We start from the raw sequence: 21,115 nt of genomic DNA, 5'->3' as shown, positions 1-21,115 counted from the left end.
GGTTCTTGGCCTGGCGCCCAGGCCAGCAGCCCCACCTTGCGCTGAGCTTGCCTTCGTGGTGGAGGGAGCGATCCTTGATGGCCACGAGGCTAGCCCCCACTGGACAGGATGTTTCCACATCGAGACCCACTTCCTGCAGCTAGGCCCGGGCTCCGGTTTCCCCCTTCTCCTGCCATCTGGTCGCCTGCCCTCTGCCCCCTCCCCTTGCCGGGTGTTTACAGGCTGCCTTATCAGCCTGGGGAATCTGGGCCTCACCCAGCCAGCTGCCCCCGCCCTGCCTGGCCCAGACAGCCTGCCCAGGGCCCTACCTGCTCTTTCGTCACTACAGGCTCCCGCAGCCCGGAGCCCCCCTCAGCCACAGGCAGGCAGAGGGGTGTGGACGAAGACTTGCTGCCTGGCACAGGCCCGCAGTGCCTGGGGCCCTGCCTGCCGGAGCGAAACCTGAATATTCATAGTGCTTTCTGCAGCTTGCTCAAGCTGGAGGAGGCATGCGTTCTTTGAAAATTGTACCTTCTCTATCTGCAGGCTATGGAGACAGGAATGAGACACCGGTGCTGCTAAGGAAGCTAACTTTGGCCTGGAGTGACTCCATGGCTCTTTTGTCCTTAGCCACCCAGAGAAGAGGGAGGGTGGAGGGTAGCTCTAGGCTGGAAGGCACTGCGAGTCCAGGCAGAGATATATATATATATATATATATATATATATATATATATATATATATTTTTTTTTTTTTTTTTTTTTTTTTTTTTACTGGAGACCACTGTAAACACTCTAAGCTAAAGGAGGGGCTGAATGAGGGGCTGAAGGCTGGCTGTGATGGAGGAGATGAGGCTGGGGGGTCTTGGGGCACAGTCTTGGCCAATCCACAGCCAGGCTTCTGAGCCTCATGGGTCCCAAGCTGCCTGTGTCCCTCCTACCCCGGGATCTGTGCACCCACCCAAAGGCTAGGATGAGGCCAGAGCTAACCACTGAGTAAGCCAAAAGATGATCCCCTAGGACAGAAGGGCCTAGATTTTTTTCATCTCATGTGTTTGAGTCATGAAGGCAGACAGGGATGGAGGTGGCACGCAAATGAAGATGCAGAGGGTGACAGATTTCCCTTCCAGCACTTGAGGCTAAAATTCTGAAAATTCAACCTCTGCCCCAGCTGTAGTCAGGTCCTACAGAGACACGGCCTGCATGCCAAAGCTGACCGAGCCCCGGACTAGGCGTCAAAGCCATAGTCCAGACCCAGCTCATCTTCCAGGGGCCTCCATTTTGTTTACTGATAATTCACTTAAAATGTACTCAAGGCAAGTAGATTGCAACATTCACAGTTAAGATCATAAGCCATACTTCCAAGAAATGTTAAAAGACTATGTCCTTCTAGGTCTGCAGAATACAATTTTCAGTAGTCTGGGAGCACTTGGGTGGGAAAGTTTGGAAAACCTCTGCTAAGTCAATTTTGCCATTAATGGGCTATGTAACCACAGGCATGCCACGTCACAGGCCTCTCGCAGCCTCGGGCCTCCATCCCTAGAGATTTCATGCTATCCAGAGCTCCAAGCAGGCTTACTGATTGTAGTAGCCATCAGGGCTCCACACTTCTTCCCTCTATCAAAACTTTCAGGCCAGCCAGGCACAGTGGCTCGCGCCTGTAATCCCAACACTTTGGGAGGCCAAGGAGAGCAGATCACCTGAGGTCAGGAGTTCGAGACCAGCCTGTCTAACATGGCAAAACCCTGTCTCTACTAAAAATATAAAAATAGCTTAGCTGAGTGTGGTGGCGGGTGCCTATAATCCCAGCTACTCCAGAGGCTGAGGCAGGAAAATCGCTTAAACCATGGAGGCCAAGATTGCAGTGAGCTGAGATCATGCCACTGCACTCCAGCCTGGGCAACAGAGCAAGACTTCGTCTCAGAAAACAAACAAACGGCTGGGTGCGGTGGCTCACGCCTGTAATCCCAGCACTTTGGGAGGCTGAGGTGGGTAGATCACTTGAGGTCACCCTGTCTCTTTATCTTTTAATTAAAAAAAAAAACAAAACTTTTAAGCCATGCTCTCATCTCTCCGAGAACAAATTTGCCTACCAGAAAAAAAAATTAATCATAAACCATTTAGTGTTAATAGCTGATAGTGGGTTAAGTGTCATCTCTCTCCTTAATACATTTTTTTTTCTTTTCTTTTTTTCTTTGGAGACAAGAGTTTCACTCTGTTGCCCAGGCTGGAGTGCAGTGGTGCAGTCTTGGCTCTCTGCAAACTCTACCTCCTGGGTTCAAACGATTCTCATGTCTCAGCCTCCTAAGTATCTGGGATTACAGGTGTGCACCACCACGCCTGGCTAATTTTGTGATTTTACTAGAGACAGGGAATTTGCCATGTTGGCCAGTCTGGTCTGTAACTCCTGACCTCAAGTGATCCACCCGCCTTGGCCTCCCAAAGTGCTAGGATTACAGGCATGAGCCACTGCCTGGCCCTTAATACATTTTCATTTAAAGAGACCATCTGGAATGAACATGTTTTAGCTTGAGAAGGGACTCCAGGGCAAGTGGTCGCCTGGAGGGGCCAACCTGCAGGTGAGCTAGAGGGTGTTTTTCGGTGGTTCTACCTCCCACCACCCCAGTCGCTGTGGAGTGAGCTGGTCTTCATCATCTATACCCCATGCCTGTGGGTTCTGTTAGAAAGCTATATGGAGTGAATGAAAATCCTTTGGAAAGCAAAAAACTAGGCCTGGTGCAGCAGAAAGCCCACTTGACTGGGAGTGAGGAAGATCAAGTTCCAGTCTTGGCCCAGCCTCTGCCCAGCTTTTGAGCTGGCGCCAACTCCTACTCCGGGGTACACACTGACATCTACGGCTGTGGCCACACCAGCCGGACTCGGCAGAGCCTTACGGTCCAAACTCATCTGCTCAGTTTCCAAAGGTCCTTCAGAGTCTGACCCCACCCTACCTACTCAGGCTTGTTTCCCATGATTTCCCAACTTAAGCCTGGGCTTCAAGCCCAGTGGTCTCCTCATGGTCCCCTGAGGGAACATTCCAGGCTCATTCACAGAGTTTCTCAGGCCTGCCATGCCTTTGCTGCTCCTTTTTGGCTAATCAAATAGTGCCTATCAAGCAAGGCCCCAGCTAAGTCCCCCAACCCCATGGAGCTGGTTGTATCCTCATAATTATGGCCTGCACCCATGGAGCCCTGTTCTCTAAACCCCCATGACTCTTAAATTCTACTACAAGATTTATTAATCCCACAGGGTCTTGAATTGCCCTTTAATTATTTCATGTGTATCTCTTGTTTCCCCAACAGGCAGTAAAATCCATGGGATCAAAGCCCATTTCATCTTCTTCTGACTAACACAGGTTTGGGCACTCACGAATGAAGTCCATCTTTTTTTTAATTTAATTTAATTTTTTTTTTTGAGACGGAGTTTTGCTCTTGTTACCCCCAGCCTGGAGTGCCATGGCACAATCTCGGCTCACCACAACCTCCGCCTCCTGGGCTCAGGCAATTCTCCTGCCTCAGCCTCCTGAGTAGCTGGGATTACAGGCACATGCCACCATGCCCAGATAATTTTTTTTTTTTTTTTTTGTATTTTTAGTAAAGACGGGGTTTCACCATGTTGACCAGGATGGTCTCGATCTTTCGACTTCGTGATCCACCCGCCTCAAAGTGCTGGGATTACAGGCTTGAGCCACCGCGCCCGGCCAAATTCTTAACAAGAGTGAGATCTCTAGAAATGACACCACAGGCCAGGCATGTTGGTTCGTTCATTCCTGTAATCTCAGCACTTTGGGAGGCAGAGACAGGCAGATCAAGAGGTCAGGAGATCAAGACCATCTTTGCTAACACAGTGAAACCCCATCTCTACTAAAAATACAAAAATTAGCCGGGTATGGTGGCACGTGCCTGTAGTCCCAGCTACTCAGGAGGCTGAGGCAGGAGAACTGCTTGAACCTGGGAGGCACAGATTGCAGTGAGCCGAGATCATGCCATTGCACTCCAGCCTGGGTGACAGAGCAAGACTGTCTCAAAAAAAAAAAAAAAAAAAAAAAAAGGAAGGAAGAATGAAAAAGAAAAAGAAATGAGACCACAGGTCCTGATAGATCTTACGGCTACAGACTAGGGGATAAGGTAGGTGTAGAGTTTGGCCAATGTCTCTAAGGCTCCAATGTTACTTTTTCTCTCTTGCTCCAAGCCTCTGTTAGGAGCAACATGTACTAGCTAGTCATTTATTCCAAGTGGCATTGAGAAGACAGTTGCTGATCAGGTCATCATTTAAGTATTCTCTCTTTGTACAAAACCACAGTGTTTCCACCCTGGTGATACTGGTTGATTACTGAACTCTCAGGAAAGACTTCATGCTGGATTAGGTCTAAGAACTAAAATGATTCAAGAGAAGAGGGGTATGAGGATAACTATATGAGAAAAAAAACCTTTTACTTAAAGAAGCCTTTTGTTTTCTGGACAGATAAGGCTAAAGAGGAATATAATTGGCATCTATAAAATGATGTATGAGGCAGATAGTCATGGATTTATTCCTTTTTAGCCTAAGAACATCAATTTAAAGATAAGCATCATCTAAAATAATGGTAACATAAGGGACAAACATAATTATAAAATGAGATTTAAAAAACAAGGCCAGACTGGGCATGGTGGCTTACGCCTGTAATCCCAGCATTTTGGGAGGCCAAGGTGGGTGGATCATTTGAGGTCAGGAGTTCGAGACCAGCCTGGCCAACATGGTGAAATCCCATCTCTACTAAAAATACAAAAAAAAAAAAAAAAAAAAAAAGAATTAGCTGGGTGTGGTGGTACACGCCTGTAATTCCAGCTACTTGGGAGGCTGAGGCAGGAGAATTGCTTGAACCCAGGAGGTGGAGGTTGCAGTGAGCTAAGAATATACCACTGGCACTCCAGCCTGGGTGACAGGTCTCAAAAATAAAGTAAAATAAAATAAAATCGAAATAGAAAACAAGGCCAAACATATTTGTTACAACAAAAATTAATGCAAGTGATATAAATGCAAATATTAAAGAAAATGTTATGGAAAAGTCAATCATAAAAATCATATGAAATTGCAAAGAACTTTAGCCAAAAACAACTTCAAAAAAGAGCAAAGATGAAAGGCTAATACTACCTGATTTCAAGAATGATTATAAAGCTACAGTAATGAAAACAGTTGGTATTAATGTAAAGAGAAATAAGTCGACCAATCAATGGAATTGACACAGAGTCCAGAAATGTGCCCACATATAGACAATGGTAGTAGACTCATGATAGCTTTTTCTACAAATAGTGCCAGAATAATTAGATATTCATATGCAAAAAGAAAAGAAAGGCTGGGTGCAGTGGCTCACACCTGTAATCCCAGCACTGTAGGAGGCTGAGTTGGGAGGATAGCTTGAGGCCAGGAGTTCAAGATCAGTCTGGGCGACATAGTGAGAACCTATTTCTACAAAAACTAAATTAAATTAAATTACCCAGGCATGGTGGCACACTCCTGTGGTCCTAGCTACTTGGAAGGCTAAGGTGGTAGGATCACTCGAGGCCAGGAAGTCAAGGCTGCAGTGAAACATAATCATGCCACTGCATTCCAGCCTGGGCAACAGAGCAAGACTCCATCAAAAAAGAAGAAAGAGAGAGAAAGAGAGAGAGAGAGGGAGGGGGAGAGAGAGAGGAAGAGAGAGAGAATGAAGGAAGAAAGGAAGGAAGGAAAAGAATTTGAATCCATACCACTCAACATACAGAAAAGTTAACTCAAAGCAGACCATAGACTAAAATGTAACACCTAATATTATAAAACCTATAAAAGGAAATATGAACCAAAATATCTGTGACCTAAGGCTAGGGGAAGAGCTCTTAAATACAGCATCAAAACTGTATTTTTTGAGTTCTTAAATACCACACTAAAACTGTATACATAACACGAAAAATTGAAAAGTTGCACTTTTATAAAAATTAAAAAGGTTTGCTAAAGTCAGAAGACACTGTGAAAAGGATGAAAAGAAGCCACAGACTATGAGAAAGTATTTACAAATCATGTATCTGACGAAGGTCTTGTATCCAAAAAATATAAAGAACTCTCAAACTACAAGAAAACAAACAACTCAGTTTGAAAGACAGGCAAAAGATGTGAATAGACACCTCAACAAAGAAGACTTACGGACAGCAACTATATTAAAAGATGTTCAGCATCATCAGTCATCAGGGAAATACAAATTAAAATCACAATGAGATACTACTGCACACCTATTAGAATGACTAAAAGAAAAAGACTGCCCATATCAAGTGTTGGCGAGGATGTAGAACAACTGGGACTCTCATACCCTGCTGGTAGGAATGTAAAATGGTTCAGCTACTTTGAAAAACAGCTGGACAGTTTCTTAAAAGTTGAACCTACACTACTGTATGATGTTGTTACTCTTCCCCTAAGTATTTAACCAAGAGAAAAGGAAATATATAGCCACAAAAAGGACTTGTGTACAGACGTTCATAGCAGCTTTGTAATAGCTAAAAGCTAGAAAAAACACCAAACATCCATCAACTGATGAATGGATGAATGGATAAGCAATGTATGATCTATCCATACAATGGAATGCTACTTAACAATAAAAAGGAATGAAATACTGATGTATACAACAACATGGATACATCTTAAAATAAATATGCTGAGTGAGAGAAGCCAGGCCAAAAAAAGAGTACATGCTGTATGCTTCCAATTATATAAAACTTTGAAAAATGCAAACTAATCTACGGTGACAGAAAGTAGAGCGGTGGTTGTCTCAGGATGGGAGGGAGGGATCGCAAAGGGGCACAAGGAAACCTTCCAGGAGTGAAGCATATGTTCACTCTCTTGATTGTGCTTATGGTTTCACAGGTATACATATGTCAAATGTTATCAAATTGTATGCTTGGAAATATGTGCCGTTTATTGTGGCACATCAATATTACCTTGATAAAGCTATTAAATCAAAAGAAAAAAGGTCCCCACATTAGATGAAATAACAGCAAACACTATATAACTTCTCCATGTAACATTACTACGGAAAATTATTACTAATTTTTACTATGTAACATTACTATATAACTTTTTACTACATCACATTACTATGTAACTTTACTATTAACATTGCTATGTTTACTACATAACATTACTATGTAACTGTACCATGTAACATCAGTATGTAACTTTACTGGGTAAAATTACTATCCAAATTCACTATGTAATATTACTATATAACTTTTTACTACCTCACATTACTATGTAACTTTACTATTAACATTGCTATCTAACTTTTTACTATATAACATTACTGTATAACTTTACTATGTAAAATTACTATCCAAATTTACTATGTAACATTATTATATAACTTTTTACTCCATCACATTACTATATAACTACACTATGTAACATTACTATGTTACTTTACTCTCTAACATTACTCTGAATTAGCCCTGGAGAGGAAAGAACCAAGAACACCCATGCTGTCCTAGAAAACACACTCCTTAGAGCCACTCTGTACCCAGGCTGAAGTGCAGCAGCACAAATATGGTTCACTACAGCCTCAACTTCCTGGGCTCAAGCAATCCTCTTGCCTCGTCCCCCAAGTAGCTGGGACTACAGGTGCACACCAGCACACCTGGGTAATGTCTGTATTTTTTTTCTAGAGGCAAAGTTTTGCCATGTTTCCCAGGCAGGTCTTAAACTCCTGGGCTCAAGTGATCCTTCCACTTTGGTCTCCCAAAGTACTGGGATCGCAGGTGTGAGCCCCCTCACCCTGCCAAGTGTGCTGATTTTAATGGGCTTAATGTTCTTTTCTCTCTTGCTCACTCCCATGCCAATGCTATTGTCCCCCTGAGCCTGGAATATCCCTAGAACACGGCCAATGATCTATTTCCTCTTTTTAAAAGGCCATCTCCCTTCTCGCCTGCAGGAAGCCTTGCCCAATAAACCTGAGGAAGGCGAAGAATGATCTTTCTCTAGACAGCCATTGGAGCCATCATCACCCAGTTTACAGATATTAAGTGCCATAGGCTGGTTGGCACGCCAGCTCTCACCTGCTGTGGGGCTAAATGCACGTGTATTACTACAGCTCTAGAATTGAATTTAGATCCTTCTGAGGAGGGGGCTGGCCCTGGTGTGTTTTTTCGTAGGATCAATGTGGCGCCAAGAAAGTGGTCACCTAATGAGACAGGTATTTTCTGTGCATAGATTCTCACAGAATCTGTGGAGCTGAACTAGCCTCTGTTATCCTTGGGGGGCATTAAGGAAAAAGACAGATTAGCTCCTCATTCTGTGTCTAAGTACCTCCTTCTTATCGGGTCATCAGGAATTTCGGGAGGTTAAGAATAATCGCCCACCCTCCCATCCCCCAAGGCCTAACAGTTCTAACTGAGGGGTGGGGACCAAGGGGCGGAGTGGAGGGCTCTACTCAGGGGTGGTCCAGTTTATCCTAGGCTGTCTGTCCCAGCGGGTGGTCACAGGCTCCTGAAGCAAACACAATCCAGTCAATAGCAAATGGAACCTCCAAGTTACTCCCTGGGAGGCCTCTGGAAGGGGCATGGCCACCAGTCCCCTGCGAGCTCTTCTGGGCAAAGGCAGTGCCCCAGCCTCAACTCAAGGCCTCTGGGCATTGGCCCAGAATGGACCCATCATCTATTCTAGTGAAGGGGGAGAGTGAGTGGTAGTCGGCCAGTTGGCTTGCAGAAGTTTACACTCAGTAGGGTAATAACAACAATCTGATGATTGCTAAATAGTTCCCAGGAGTACGTTAGGCCTTCTCTCAAAGAAACTAACTTACTCTTATTTCTGCAGTGAAGATACTCAAAATGAAAATGGTGAAGGGCTAGAGAAGGCAATGTTAATACAAATACTAATGATTTCAGTTTTGCTCTTCATACAGCACTGCCTGCCATTCAGTATATTACGCACACACACACACACACACACACACACACACACACACCCCACTACATCCTCTCCACATCCTGTGCAATGGCGGAGTCAACAAAAAGCAGAAAAACCTGGAAAATCTCCCTCTTACTTTCAGAAACGGGTGTGGCATGCCCTATCAGCATTGCCAAAGAAGTAGTTGGTCCCCAGAGCCTGGCAAAGTCAAGTGTGTGTGAAGAGGAAATGGTAACAACAATCACAATAACTGTCACAGGAATAACAATAACAGCAGTGAACACTTACTGGGTGGGTACTATATGCCAAGCACTCTGCTGAGTGCTTTATAAGCATCATCTCATTTAAGCTTCACTCCAACCCTGTGAGATGCGTGCCGACACCCAGAGTGGTTAAGTAACTAGCCCACAGTCACACAGCCAGTAAGTCTGGCATATAAATGTAGAGAGCCTATGCTCTTCCTCCCCTAGACAACAGCATGTATTAGAAAGGATATCGGGTCACACCGGAAGAGGAAAGGAAGCTTCAGGAGAGTCAAGTGTTCTGAGAAGCAGGAAGTGTCCACACTGGGACAAGAAAATGGTCCATCAAGAAGGCGGCAACTTGGCTGGTCGCCGTGGCTCACGCCTCTAATCCCAGTACTTTGGGAGGCTAGGACAGATGGATCACCTGAGGTCAGGGGTTTGAGACCAGCCTGGCCAACATGATGAAACCCTGTCTCTACTAAAAAGTACAGAACAAGGCCGAGCGTGGTAGCTCACTCCTGTAATCCCAGCACTTTGGGAGGCCGAGGAGGGCAGATCATGAGGTCGGGAGATTGAGACCATCCTGACTAACACGGTGAAACCCCATCTCTACTAAAAATACAAAACATTAGCTGTGCTTGGTGGCATGCACCTGTAGTTCCAGCTACTTGGGAGGCTGAGGCAGAATTGCTTGAACCCAGGAGGTGGAGGTTGCAGTGAGCCGAGATCTCACCACTGCATTCTGCCTGGCAACAGAGCAAGGCTCCATCTCAAAAAAAAAGAAGAAGAAGGAGGTGGCAACTTAAGGGAAAGCTTGCTCAGCTTGCTTCTTGTTAGCCCCTCTGAGAAATGTTTGGGCACTTTCCGTTGCAGACCTTGCTTCATGAAAAACCCTTCCCTGCTCCCTGACCCTCCACCACACCCTGGAAGCAGGCTGGGGTCTCTTTGCTGAGAAACTCACCTTAGGATGTGATTTCCCAACCAAGAAGTCAGGGCACCCTGGTATGTCCCTTTGGTGTTACAATGTGCTGGGGAGGGGGCAGAACAGTGACAGAGAGAAAATGATGAGTGTGTGTATGGGGGATATCCAGGTGTTTTTAATCCAATTAAACCCAACAAGGGCTAAGTTTCCTCCATGTCCAGCCTTGGGAGACACAGAATCAGTGGAAGCAATATATGGCTAGTCCTTAGCGGTAGAAACACATGAAACTCGAATTCTTCACTTCCTAGATGGAGGAGTGGGGAACAATTATGAAAATCTCTCTCGCTGGGCACGGTGGCTCATGCCTGTAATCCCAGCACTTTGTGAGGCTGAGGTGGGCAGATCATCTGCGGTCACGAGTTCGAAACTAACCTGGCCAAAATGGCAAAACCCCGTCTCTACTAAAAGTACAAAAAATTAGCTGGGCATGGTGGTGGGCGCTTGCAATCTCAGCTACTCAGAAGGTTGAGGCAGGAGAATTGCTTGAACCCGGGAGGTGGAGGGTGCAGTGAGCCGAGATCACGCCTCTGCACTCCAGGCTGGGCAACAAGAGCAAAACTCGGTCTCAAAAATAAAGAAGAAAAGAAAATCTCTCTCCTCCCACCTGAATGAAGCTCTGGGCTTCCAGAGAAATCCCAGAACCGTGGGGAAAGGTGGGATCCAGCCAGCCTGCAACTGCCGTCAGCACGTGTGGCGTGTCAGTTTTCCTGTCATTTTAGTGCCCCACGTCTCCCCGTCATCTCTCCCACTCCCCAGGTGTGTGTGTGTGTGTGTGTGTGTGTGTGTGTGTGTGTGTGTGTGTGGTGAGGGAAGGGTTTCAAAATGAAATCCCCTCAGCTTGGGTGGTAGGCTGGCCAGACACTTTGTGTCTCCTGGAGTGGAGACAGGGGTTTGCACCAAGCCACCCACACTCGCTGACCTGGTCTTTTATGTGACATGCATCTGCCAAACAATCACCCAGCCTTCGAAGGTCATTCTGTGGCCAGGGAATAGACAGGTGTATTTTCTTCCCTTTCTGCTGCGTCAAATCTCCCCCTCGCTTCCCCTCCACCCTCCTTCAAGATCTAGCCCGGGTCCACATCCCTCACAAAGCCTTCCCTCCCTCCTCCAGCGGCTGCAGACCTCCAGTCCCCGCCGCTGGCCTCTGCTCCAACAAGCACAATTAGCACCTGACCAGCCTCTGGCCTGGCTGCTTGTCCTCGCCTCTGATTGTTTCAGTGTCTTAGTCATCTCTTCCCTGGCGCCTCCTTCTCTCATCTCCTGCACGGCGTCTAGCATTGGTTGGGCACACAGTAGGTGTTAACAAATGTCTGCTGAATTGAAACTCAGCGGCCCCTATGAGGTCAAAATCCTCATAAGCACCCGGACCAGCAGTTTCTTGGCAACCAGCACTGGGGCCCGAGCTACAGGGCATTAGCAGCGAGGCTGCTATTACAGGACTCAGCGGCCAGAGAGAGGTTTGCAGGCAGGTTAGTGTTGATGAGAAAAGCCCCTGATCCCTAGGAAAGCGCCTGTGGGATTCTGGGTACCTTGCAAGAGTTTCCTTTCTCCCCTGCAGAAGTAGTTTTCAGTGTGAGAACCACAAAGAGAATAAATTGGATGACAAGCCAGGAACCTCTTTGCAGCTTAGAAATCCAGGAGAGATGTCAAGCCCAGGTTGGGGTCAGGCCCTACACCCCTGAGGGAAGAAGCCTGCCCACGGCCTTTCCCAGCTTGGTGGGGATCCCAGGAGACGCAGTGGGCATGGCTGGCATGAGCCTTTCCACTGCAGGGGGCTATAGGGATGTTTGGGGGTGTTCCTAAGAAATGCCATCTTCCCCCAGAACCCAACACATGACATCCAGCAAGACTGCCATCTGCGGCTCATGCAGAAACCAGTGCCCCGGCCAGACATAGTGGCTCACGCCTGTAATCCCAGCACTTTGGGAGGACATGGTGGGCAGATCACTTGAGGTCAGGAGTTCAAGATCAGCCTGGCCAACATGGTGAAACCCCCTCTCTATAAAATATACAAAAATTAGCTGGGGGAGGCCAGGCATCGTGGCTTATGCCTATAATCCCAGCACTTTGGGAAGCTGAAGTGGGTGAGTCATGAGGTCAGGAGTTCAAGACCAGCCTGGCCAACATGGTGAAATCCCGTCTCTACTAAAAATACAAAATTAGCTGGACGTGGTGGCGCACCCAGTTACTTGGGAGGCTGAGGCAGGAGAATCACTGGAACCTGGGAGGCAGAGTGAACCCAGATCATGCCACTGCACTCCAGCCTGGATGACAGAGTGAGACTCCACCTCAAAAAGAAAAGAAAAAAAATTTAGCCAGGGGTGGTTACAGGCACCTGTAATCCCAGCTACTCAGAAGGCTAAGGCAGGGAGAATTGCTTGGGCCTGGGAGGTGGAGGTTGCAGTGAGCCGAGATCATTACCACTGGACTCCAGCCTGGGCAACAGAGTGAGACTCCATCTCAAAAAAGAAAAAAGAAACCAGTGTCCCTTTCCCTCTCATTCACCCAAATCCTAGGGCAAAACTCTGTGTGGGAGGAGGGGAGGTGCATCTAGACCAGAATCTGGCCAGGGTCTTAAGACAAAGAGAAGCATCCAAGTCTAGGGTGCTTGATCCCCCACACTGGCTCAGGGATTTGATCCTGGCTTTAAATTATGATTATTTATAAAGATGGCTTATCCCCTCTCCCTGGCACCCTCCATTCTCCTGCTGTGACTCCAGCCCACAGGAAAAGGTACACACAATCCCGGAAGGCAGGTGGTGTCTTCCTCACATCCGCATTTTCCTCACTGCCAGTCTGTTGTACTAGGACTGGCCCTAAGAGTGTTTGCTGAGTTGCATCTGAGTTTTACGTGCTGCATTAGGCAATAGCGTAAGGCCGGCTCCCACTTACTCACTCACTGTGTGCCATGTGCCGTTCTAATAAGCAGCTTATATGTATTCATTCATGGATTTGATCCTCACTGCAGTGTTATGAGGTAGATCTCATGGACAGACGAGGAAACTGGGGCATACGATTGACTGGGATCACATAGCTAGTAAATAACAACGCTGGGATTTTAGCCTAGACAGCCAGGCTTTAAGAACTGGAGGTAAGGGGTTCAGAATTACAGTGAGCTGTGACTGTGCCACTGCACTCCAACCTGGGTGACAAAGTGAGACCTTTAATTTAAAAACAAAACAAAAAAAAAACAAAAAACAAAAAACCACTCAAAACGCAAAAACAAAAACTGGAGGTAAGATGAGAAAATTGTGGGGATGGGGGATGTGGAGAGCATGAAGGCCAAGCCTAAGAGCAGAAGAGCAGAGATTTCCCCAGGAAAGCAAACTCCTCAGCCTGTGTCTGCCTGGGTCTCTGTGACACAGGGCCTGATTTTTACAGGATGAAGGGCACTTTGGACATGCTATCAATCAGGCCCCTACAGACAGACCACAGCACCCTCCTTATTAGATCTCAGTATATACCAGAGAAGACAGAAGCCACTGTCACCAATTAGCACGAGGTGAGGGAGGGTGGATTTGGGGCCCCTAGGTTGTCCAGGGGTGGGCGCCAGTTCCTGAGCAACCACCGAGCAAACAGTGCAGCAGAGGGAGGAGGAATGCCAGACATAGTTGCAAACAAGCCACTCCTTCGGCTCACAGCAAGAGGCTGGGTGAGGGTGGGAGCCTGGAGCCTGGGTGAGGGTGGGAGCCTGCTTCATGGTCCCCCGCCCCCAACAAGAAATCCCAGGCTCTGAACCCAGCCCCAGAAACAACCACATGCAAGGGAGCCTCCTCCCCACACGGGCTGGCTGGGATAGGAAGTTCTCCCTGATAATCTCCGCTGAACTCCAGAGAGCTCCTCCTACGCGGCTCCTGTGCTGGATGCACTGAATGTGAATTAATGGTTGAGAAAGTACTTTATAACCAGGAAAACCCAGTGCCACTAACTGCAAGGAGGGATTGGCATTCTTGCTGGGCATACGTGTTCCCCAGGCATTTTCAGTGCCAAAGTCTCCCCAAAGGGAAGAACTAGAAGTGTTCCCTTCACCTCCCTCCAAACTGGCACTCAGGCCAGGGGTCAGCTCGCAGGGGGTGAGTTCCCAATGGGCGTGCCCACCAGCTGTTGGGGCTGTGCAGCGGTGGTTCAGGCCCTGGGGTGGTGACCTCACTTCCGCTCCTACCTCCCCACCTCCCCAGCACTCCTCCCATCTGAGGCCCCACCAGGCCAAAATCGAGAAGTCCAAGGTTAACTGTTCCTTCCCACTTTAAGAGCTAATTAAAATAATTAGCCACAATGAACTGTCAAACATTAACCAGAAGAGGCTGCAGGACCAGACAGGCCTCGATCATCGGCTGAGGGATGAGGGGCAGGAATCAAATGGCCATCAAATCCCTCAACTGGGGTATGGTGGGTGGGGGGTGGCCCAGGAGGACCTCGCTGAGCCCAGGTGCCAAGGGGTCAGGAGGCGACTCTGGTCAGGAAGGGGATGTCCAGGCACATGGTGGTGAGAAAAGGGTGTCAGGGTTAGGGTGCGGTGGAGAAGCCAGGAATTCATAAAGTGGCCACCGCCTCAGCAGTCCCTCAAGCCTCCAAAACAAGGCGCTGGCGTCAGGGGACCCCGAGCGGTGGCGCGGCTGAGTCCCCTAAGCGGCCCAGGAGGTAACGGGGAGGCGGGAGAGCCGGGGAGAGCGGGAAGGCTGGCGGCTGGCTCACACGGAAACTCAGGCCCCTGCCAAGAGGTCTCTATTTTGGCGATCCAGTTCTCCAAGTCATAGGTCTGCGTGCGCGTGTGTGCGTGTGACCCTAAAGCCCTAGCCCCAGAAGCCCCGGGGGCAGTCGATCAATGTAGCAGCTCCGCCACGGTCTGCCCCACCTCCTCTGCCCTCGGGCGTAAAGCTCCTGGGGGCTCGCTGTCACGATCGGCGGGTCACAGAACCCCGGCTGCCGGGGGCAAGAGGAAACGGGGGCCCCCACCCCGACTCCCCGACTCGAGGAATCCATTCCACTTCCATCCCGGGATCGGGAGCCCGGGTTCTCCATCACACGCGCGGCGGGGCGACGCCAGGGCGGCTCGCGACACGCCGCGACTCTTCCTCCCTTCCCTGGGCCCCCAGCCCCACGCCGGGGCCCCGGCGCTCTCGATCCCGCCCTCGGGCAAACTTTTCCAGGTCCCCGAAGGCTGGAAGAACCGGCGCCATCGACGTACCTGAGGCCGAGTGGCTCACGGGCCGGGCTCGGTCGCCGGGCCGGGGTCGGTCTCCGTAGTCCCCTGCCCGCTCCGGGGGCCGAGACGCGGGTCCGCAGCCCCGCCAGCCCGTCCTCTCCCCTCGGAAGCCCGGCCCGGCGAGTGGCGCCGGGAACTCGGCGCCGGCGAAAGGAGAAGTGGAAGTTGAGCACGGCGCCCGGTCCGTCCCCGCGGCCGCCAGGGCCGCCGTCCCCCGCCCTCCTCCCCGCCCGCCCTTCCTCCCCGCCCGCTTGCCCCCGCCACCCCGCGCCCGTGACTCACCTCGGCGCCGGGGCAGGCTGGTCCGGGCGGGCAAGGCGCAGGGCTCTCCCACACGTCGCGCCGCCTACGGCAAGTTGGAGGGAGAGATGCAAATACCAGGTGAGACGGCGGCGCCCCCGATAAAACGGGGCGGGGGGCGGGGTGGAGCTCGCGGGGAGCAGGGCTGACGCCTGGGAGGGCCAGGCCAAGACGGGGGGCGGCAAGGGCGCCCGTGGAGGGGTCGCGAGCCGGCGCAGACCAGCACCGAAACGAGCGAGCTAAAGGGGAAATTGCACTAGAAACACACACGTCCCCGCAGGCGGCGGCTGGGGCGGGCGCGAAGGAGGCAGGGCGGGAGGGGAGGGAAGAGCCGGAGGGAGGGACCGACGTGAGGGACCGCGGGCGGGCGGGGTGGGGGAGGGAGCGAGGGAGGGACGAGGCATCTCGGTGGAAACAGCGCCCCTCCGCCCCGGCCCGCCCGCCGCGGTCGCCAGCACGGCAGGGGAAGCCGTGCCAGGGGCCCGCTCAGCCTCTCCTTCCCCTCGCGGCTCGCTCGCGCCCGGGGAACCACGAGGCAGGGCGCCCGCAGAGCCCGCAGAGCCCGCGTCGCAAGCCGCGGCCCGGCCCGGCCCGGCACCCCCGACACTGCTTCCAGCAGGCGGGCCCTGGAGCTCTCCGCTCGGTCGGGGCCCTTCACGGCGCGAAGCCCTCACACAACGCCCAGCGGAGAAATCCCTTCCCCGGGGACTCGGGAAGGTTTCGTCCAGCCCCCTCGGCCCGTGCAAGTGGAGACCTGCTTGACACCTTTGGGCCAAGCCCTGCGCTCCACATTATTGAGCTCCTGGGATGTGCGGGCCCCAGCGGGAGGGCGGGCCGTGCGGTGGGTTGAGGCCACCAGATGCCCAGAGGATATGATTTTGGAACTATATGCCCGACTCCGCAGAATCCCGGGCCGAACACCTAGGGTGACTGGAGGGTTTCAGCGACTTCTTAGGGAAGTCGAGTCTAGGACTCCTACGGGGAGTTGGGGTGGGGGGCGCTGGGAAGATCTGAGTCGGGACGGGTTGGGGGACAGGAGCTGGAGCAGCAGGCGCAAAGACAGCCAGAGTTCGGGTGCTGGGAGCAAGCCCATGCCTACCTTTCTTCCGCTGTCCAAACCCAGGCTACTCTGCTCCACGTGTCCACTGGAACACCACGCACGCTCCCCTTCTAGCTCCCCTTCGCCCTCTCAGACCTGCCTCAATATCAACACCGCGCCCTACCTGATCCTGCAGCTTGGAGGCTCTGGAGAGAGTCCGCTGGGAATTGTCACTCCTTATAGCTCCACGTGGCCTTGTTGCGGTTGGGGGACAGCCAGGCCTCAGCCTTGACAGAAAGCAGCAAGGCTGAAGGGGCCCCAGGGGCTATGGGCTTGAGCGCTTGCGGTTGAAGGACCTGCTCAGCCTCCAGCATCGGCCTGCTTCTCCTGCCTTGGGAATGGATGATCCTAGGCGCAGGACTGGGGGGACAGGAGTGGTGGTGGATGATGGCCACAAAGGCAGCTGCAGATTACAAGTTCCTGGGGAAAGATCCTGTTGCTGGACTGGGCGCAGGCCCCTGAGATCTCCTGGAGACTCAGAATCAAGCCCCCAAAACAAGCACTTTGTCTTTACAATCTGGCATGCTTTTTCCCAGGGGATTCCAGGTCCTAGAGACACAGTTTTCTGCTGGCCCCTCATCCACGAGGGTCCCCTCTCAAATGTGGGGTAGGTCCCAAATGTCCCTAAGCCCTCTTTGACCTTGAAACTTAAGAATGGACACACTCATCCGCACATGCTCATAAGTGTGTGCGCGCGCGCGCACACACACACACACACACACACACACACACACACAGACACATGCACACCCTTTCCCATTTTGCTAAGAGTTCAGTGGTCTCTAACCTCAGACAGACCTGGGTTCCTATTCCCGCTGACTATTTATTTACCTGCGTCGTGATTTCAGGCAAGTCACTTAAACTCTCTGAGCCTCAATTCTCTTCTTAAGAAACAACAACAACTAGGCCGGACGTGGTGGCTCACGCCTGTAAGCTCAGCACTTTGGGAGGCGGAGGTAGATGGATCACTTGAGGTCGGGAGTTCAAGACCAGCCTGGCCAACCTGGCAAAACCCTGTCTCTTCTGAAAATATAAAAATTAGCCCGCTGTGGTGGTGCGTGGCTGTAGTCCCAGCTACTCAGGAGGCTGAGGCTGGAAAATCACTTGAACTCGGGAGGAGGAGGTTGCAGTGATCCGAGATCACATCACTGCACTCCAGCCTGGTGACAGAGCAAAACTCCATCTCAAAAAAATAAATACATAAAATAATAGTAAACTAAATTAAAGTTTTTATTTTTGTTTTTAATTTTTATGGGTACGTTGTAGGTGTGTATTTATGGGTGACATCAGACGTTTTGATACAGGCATGCAATGCATCATAATCACGTCAGGGTAAATGGGGTATCTGTCACCTTAAGCGTTTCTCCTTTTTTTGTGTTATATACAATCCAGTTTTACTCTTTTAGTTATTATTTATTATTTATTTATTTATTTATTTTGGAAATGGAGTTTCATTCTTGTTGCCCAGGCTGGAGTGCAATGCCACGATCTTGGCTCACCGCAACCTCCAGCTCTCGGGTTCAAGTGATTCTTCTGCCTCAGCCTCCCAAGTAGCTGGGATTACCGGCATGTGCCACCACGCCCAGCTAATTTTTTGTATTTTTAGTAGAGACGAGGTTTCTCCGTGTTGGTCCGGCTGGTTTTGAACTCCTGACCTCAGGTGATCCACCAGCCTTGGCCTCCCAAAGTGCTGGGATTACAGGCGTGAGCCACTTCGCCGGGCCTTTTTTGGTTATTTTTAAATGTACAATAAATTATTGTTGACTGCAGGCACCCTGTAATGCTATCAAGTACTAGATCTTACTCATTCTAACTAGATTTTTGTACCTATTAACCATCTCCAGTCCCCTGCCCCAGCCTTACTTTTCTTATTTTTAAATTGGAGACAATACGAACCTACTTCAACAAGGCTGTGGCAACGACTGAATGAGATAACGAATGTTTATGGCAGTGTCTGGTGCCAAGTAAGTCTTCAACAAATGCTAGCTGTCTTGGGCGTCATGTTCATCTTGTTCATCTTCGTTTTCCTTTCTCAACCCAGCTCTCAGGAGAAAGTATGGCATGGCCAAGGCTGAAGTTACTCAGGACTAGTGGTGGATTCCTCCCGTGAGTGAATGTGCTTGGAACTATGGCTGAAGCCTCAAGGCAGCACACAAGGAGAGATTTTCCGTTTGGGAAGGGCAGGAAGAGAGGTCGGCGCTGCCAACCAGCTCATGGTGACTGGCCCTAATGCCTGCCAGCGCCCTGCAGCCCACGGCTCCTGGGAATCCCATAAGTTCCCACCTTCCCCAGCTGCTCAGAACTAACCACAGCCCCATGATCTGCGAGTTGCAGCCAAAGCAAGCCCCAACCCCCGTGATGAAAAAGGCTGACCTCGCCTTGGGGAGCCGTGGGCCACATGAATGACCTTCCCGGCTGCCCTTCTCCTTCCCCACCCGGCTCGCTGCTCTTCTACCTACCCGCTGGGTGAGCCCCAGCCAGGTGGGGCCAACCAGGCTGAGATCACCACTCTCCCGATGACAGCCAAGCTGTTTCTGCCAATGGCTCATTCCCTGACTTGGCAGGAATTCCCCTTCTCGAGTTGCCCATGGATGCCCAGCCTGCACCATGAGCAGAGCACTCTGAGCCTCTCTGCTTCCATCCATCTCCAACCCTGACTGGGTGGTCGCAGGTCTCAAAACTTGGGTCCTGCAAAGAACGGAGGAGCCTCTGTGTTGCCCACAACCCGTGTGGTTCCACCTCCCTACCGGCACACTCAACTCACCCTTCCACTTGAACAGCTTTCAGAGCCCCTCTTTGTCTCCCTTTTTTTCCCCCCAGAGGCAAGGTCTTGCCGTATTGCCCAGGCTGGAGTGCAGTGGCACGGTCATAGCTCACCGTAGCCTCCAACTCCTGGACTCAAGCGATCCTCCCTCTCCTTGGCCTCCAGGGTATCTGGGACTACAGATGCACACCACCATGCCTGGCTAATTTTTGTATTTTTTATAGAAACAGGGTTTTGCCATGTTGCCCAAACTGGTCTTGAACTCCTGGGCTGAAGCGATTCTCTTACCTCAGCCTCCCAAAGTGTTGGCATTACAAGCATGAGTCCCATGCCTGGCCTTCATCTCTTTTTTCAAGCAGTGCCTGGTAGCTCATGTTTTCCTGCAAATCACCGGAGATTCTTTGGAGACAACTGGCTGGTTTCTCCCTCCTTCGGCTCACTTAACTCTCTGTCCTCAACAAATTATTATTATTATTATTATTATTATTATTATTATTTGAGACTCCTGACCTTGTGATCTGCTCGCCTCAGCCTCCCACAGTGCTGGGATTACAGGCGTGAGCCACCACACCCGGCCTCCTCAACAAATTCTATTCAAGCTTATGGCCAGAGCAAAATACCACAATGCCACAGCTTCTGTGGCCAGAGTCTGAACATGCCACCATAGACACATACTAGAAAAGTTGCTTACTGGCCAGGCAAGGTAGCTCATGCCTGTAATCCCAGCACTTTGGGAGGTTGAGGCGGGTGGATCACCTGAGGTCAGGAGTTTGAGACCAGCCTGACCAACATGGTGAAACCCCATCGCTACTAAAAATAAAAAAAATAGCTAGGTGTGGTGGCAGGAGCCTGTAATCTCAGCTACTCTGGAGGCTGAGGCTAAGGTAGGAGAATTGCTTGAACCCGGGAGGTGGAGGTTGCAGTGAGCTGAGATCACGTCACTGCGTTCCAGCCTGGGTGACAGGAGAAACTCAAGAAAGAAGAAAAAAGGAAGAAAAGAAAGAGAAAGAAGAAAGAAGAAAAAGAAAGAGAGAGAGAGGGAGGGAAGGAAGGGAAGGAAGAAAAGAAAGAAAAAGAAAGAAGAAAAAGAAAGAGAAGGAAGGAAGGAAGGAGAAAAGTTGCCTATCGATCAGACTTTTGGAACGAGGAGTGTATTCAAAAGCTGGGAGAGAGGTTATGGTGTAAAAGGAAGCCTTCCACCTATAAATCTGAGAAGCCCCCTATAATCCTTTCTATAAAACCAGTACTCATTGTTCTTCTGTTGCATTCAGTAACTCCAGGTTTGCATCTGTTGGGTTTACATGACAAGGCCATGGGTATCCAAGTGGCACACAGAGATCTCCAAGTCAAGGTTGTGTCTGGTCAGCAAAGCAGTGTTTGTTCTAAAAAGCTCCTTGAATAACTGCAAAACAGAATTCCTTTATTCAAGCAGTGCCTGATAGCTCATGTTTTCCTGCAAATCACCCCAGGCTTTTTTTTTTTTTTTTTTTTTTTTTTTTTTGAGACGGAGTTTCGCTCTTGTTGCCCAGGCTGGAGTGCAATGGCGCGATCTTGGCTCACCGCAACCTCCGCCTCCTGGGTTCAGGCAATTCTCTTGCCTCAGCCTCCTGAGTAGCTGGGATTATAGGCACGCACC

The 21,115-nt window shown here is 50.2% G+C and overlaps 1 protein-coding gene and 1 long non-coding RNA gene across 2 annotated transcripts in view; one reads left to right on the top strand and one right to left on the bottom strand.

Annotated features, from left to right (window-relative positions):
• ELF4 (E74 like ETS transcription factor 4) overlaps positions 1 to 15,531 on the bottom strand; it is a 45,275-nt gene extending 29,744 nt beyond the window's left edge. The window contains 1 exon segment of the mRNA XM_074391574.1: positions 15,299 to 15,531. The gene's annotated coding sequence lies outside the window, so the exon portion shown is untranslated.
• Positions 15,532 to 15,606: 75 nt separating this feature from the next.
• LOC141582872 (uncharacterized) lies at positions 15,607 to 20,753 on the top strand. Its single transcript, XR_012515779.1, has 2 exons — positions 15,607 to 15,697; positions 18,757 to 20,753. It is a non-coding gene; the product is annotated as an uncharacterized LOC141582872 (long non-coding RNA).
• Positions 20,754 to 21,115: the final 362 nt, after the last annotated feature.

The sequence above is a fragment of the Saimiri boliviensis genome, chromosome X (assembly GCF_048565385.1).
Source record: "Saimiri boliviensis isolate mSaiBol1 chromosome X, mSaiBol1.pri, whole genome shotgun sequence".
Lineage (NCBI taxonomy): Eukaryota > Metazoa > Chordata > Mammalia > Primates > Cebidae > Saimiri > Saimiri boliviensis.
The sequence above is the reverse complement of the archived record's forward strand: the minus strand, read 5'-3'. Positions and strand labels throughout refer to the sequence as shown.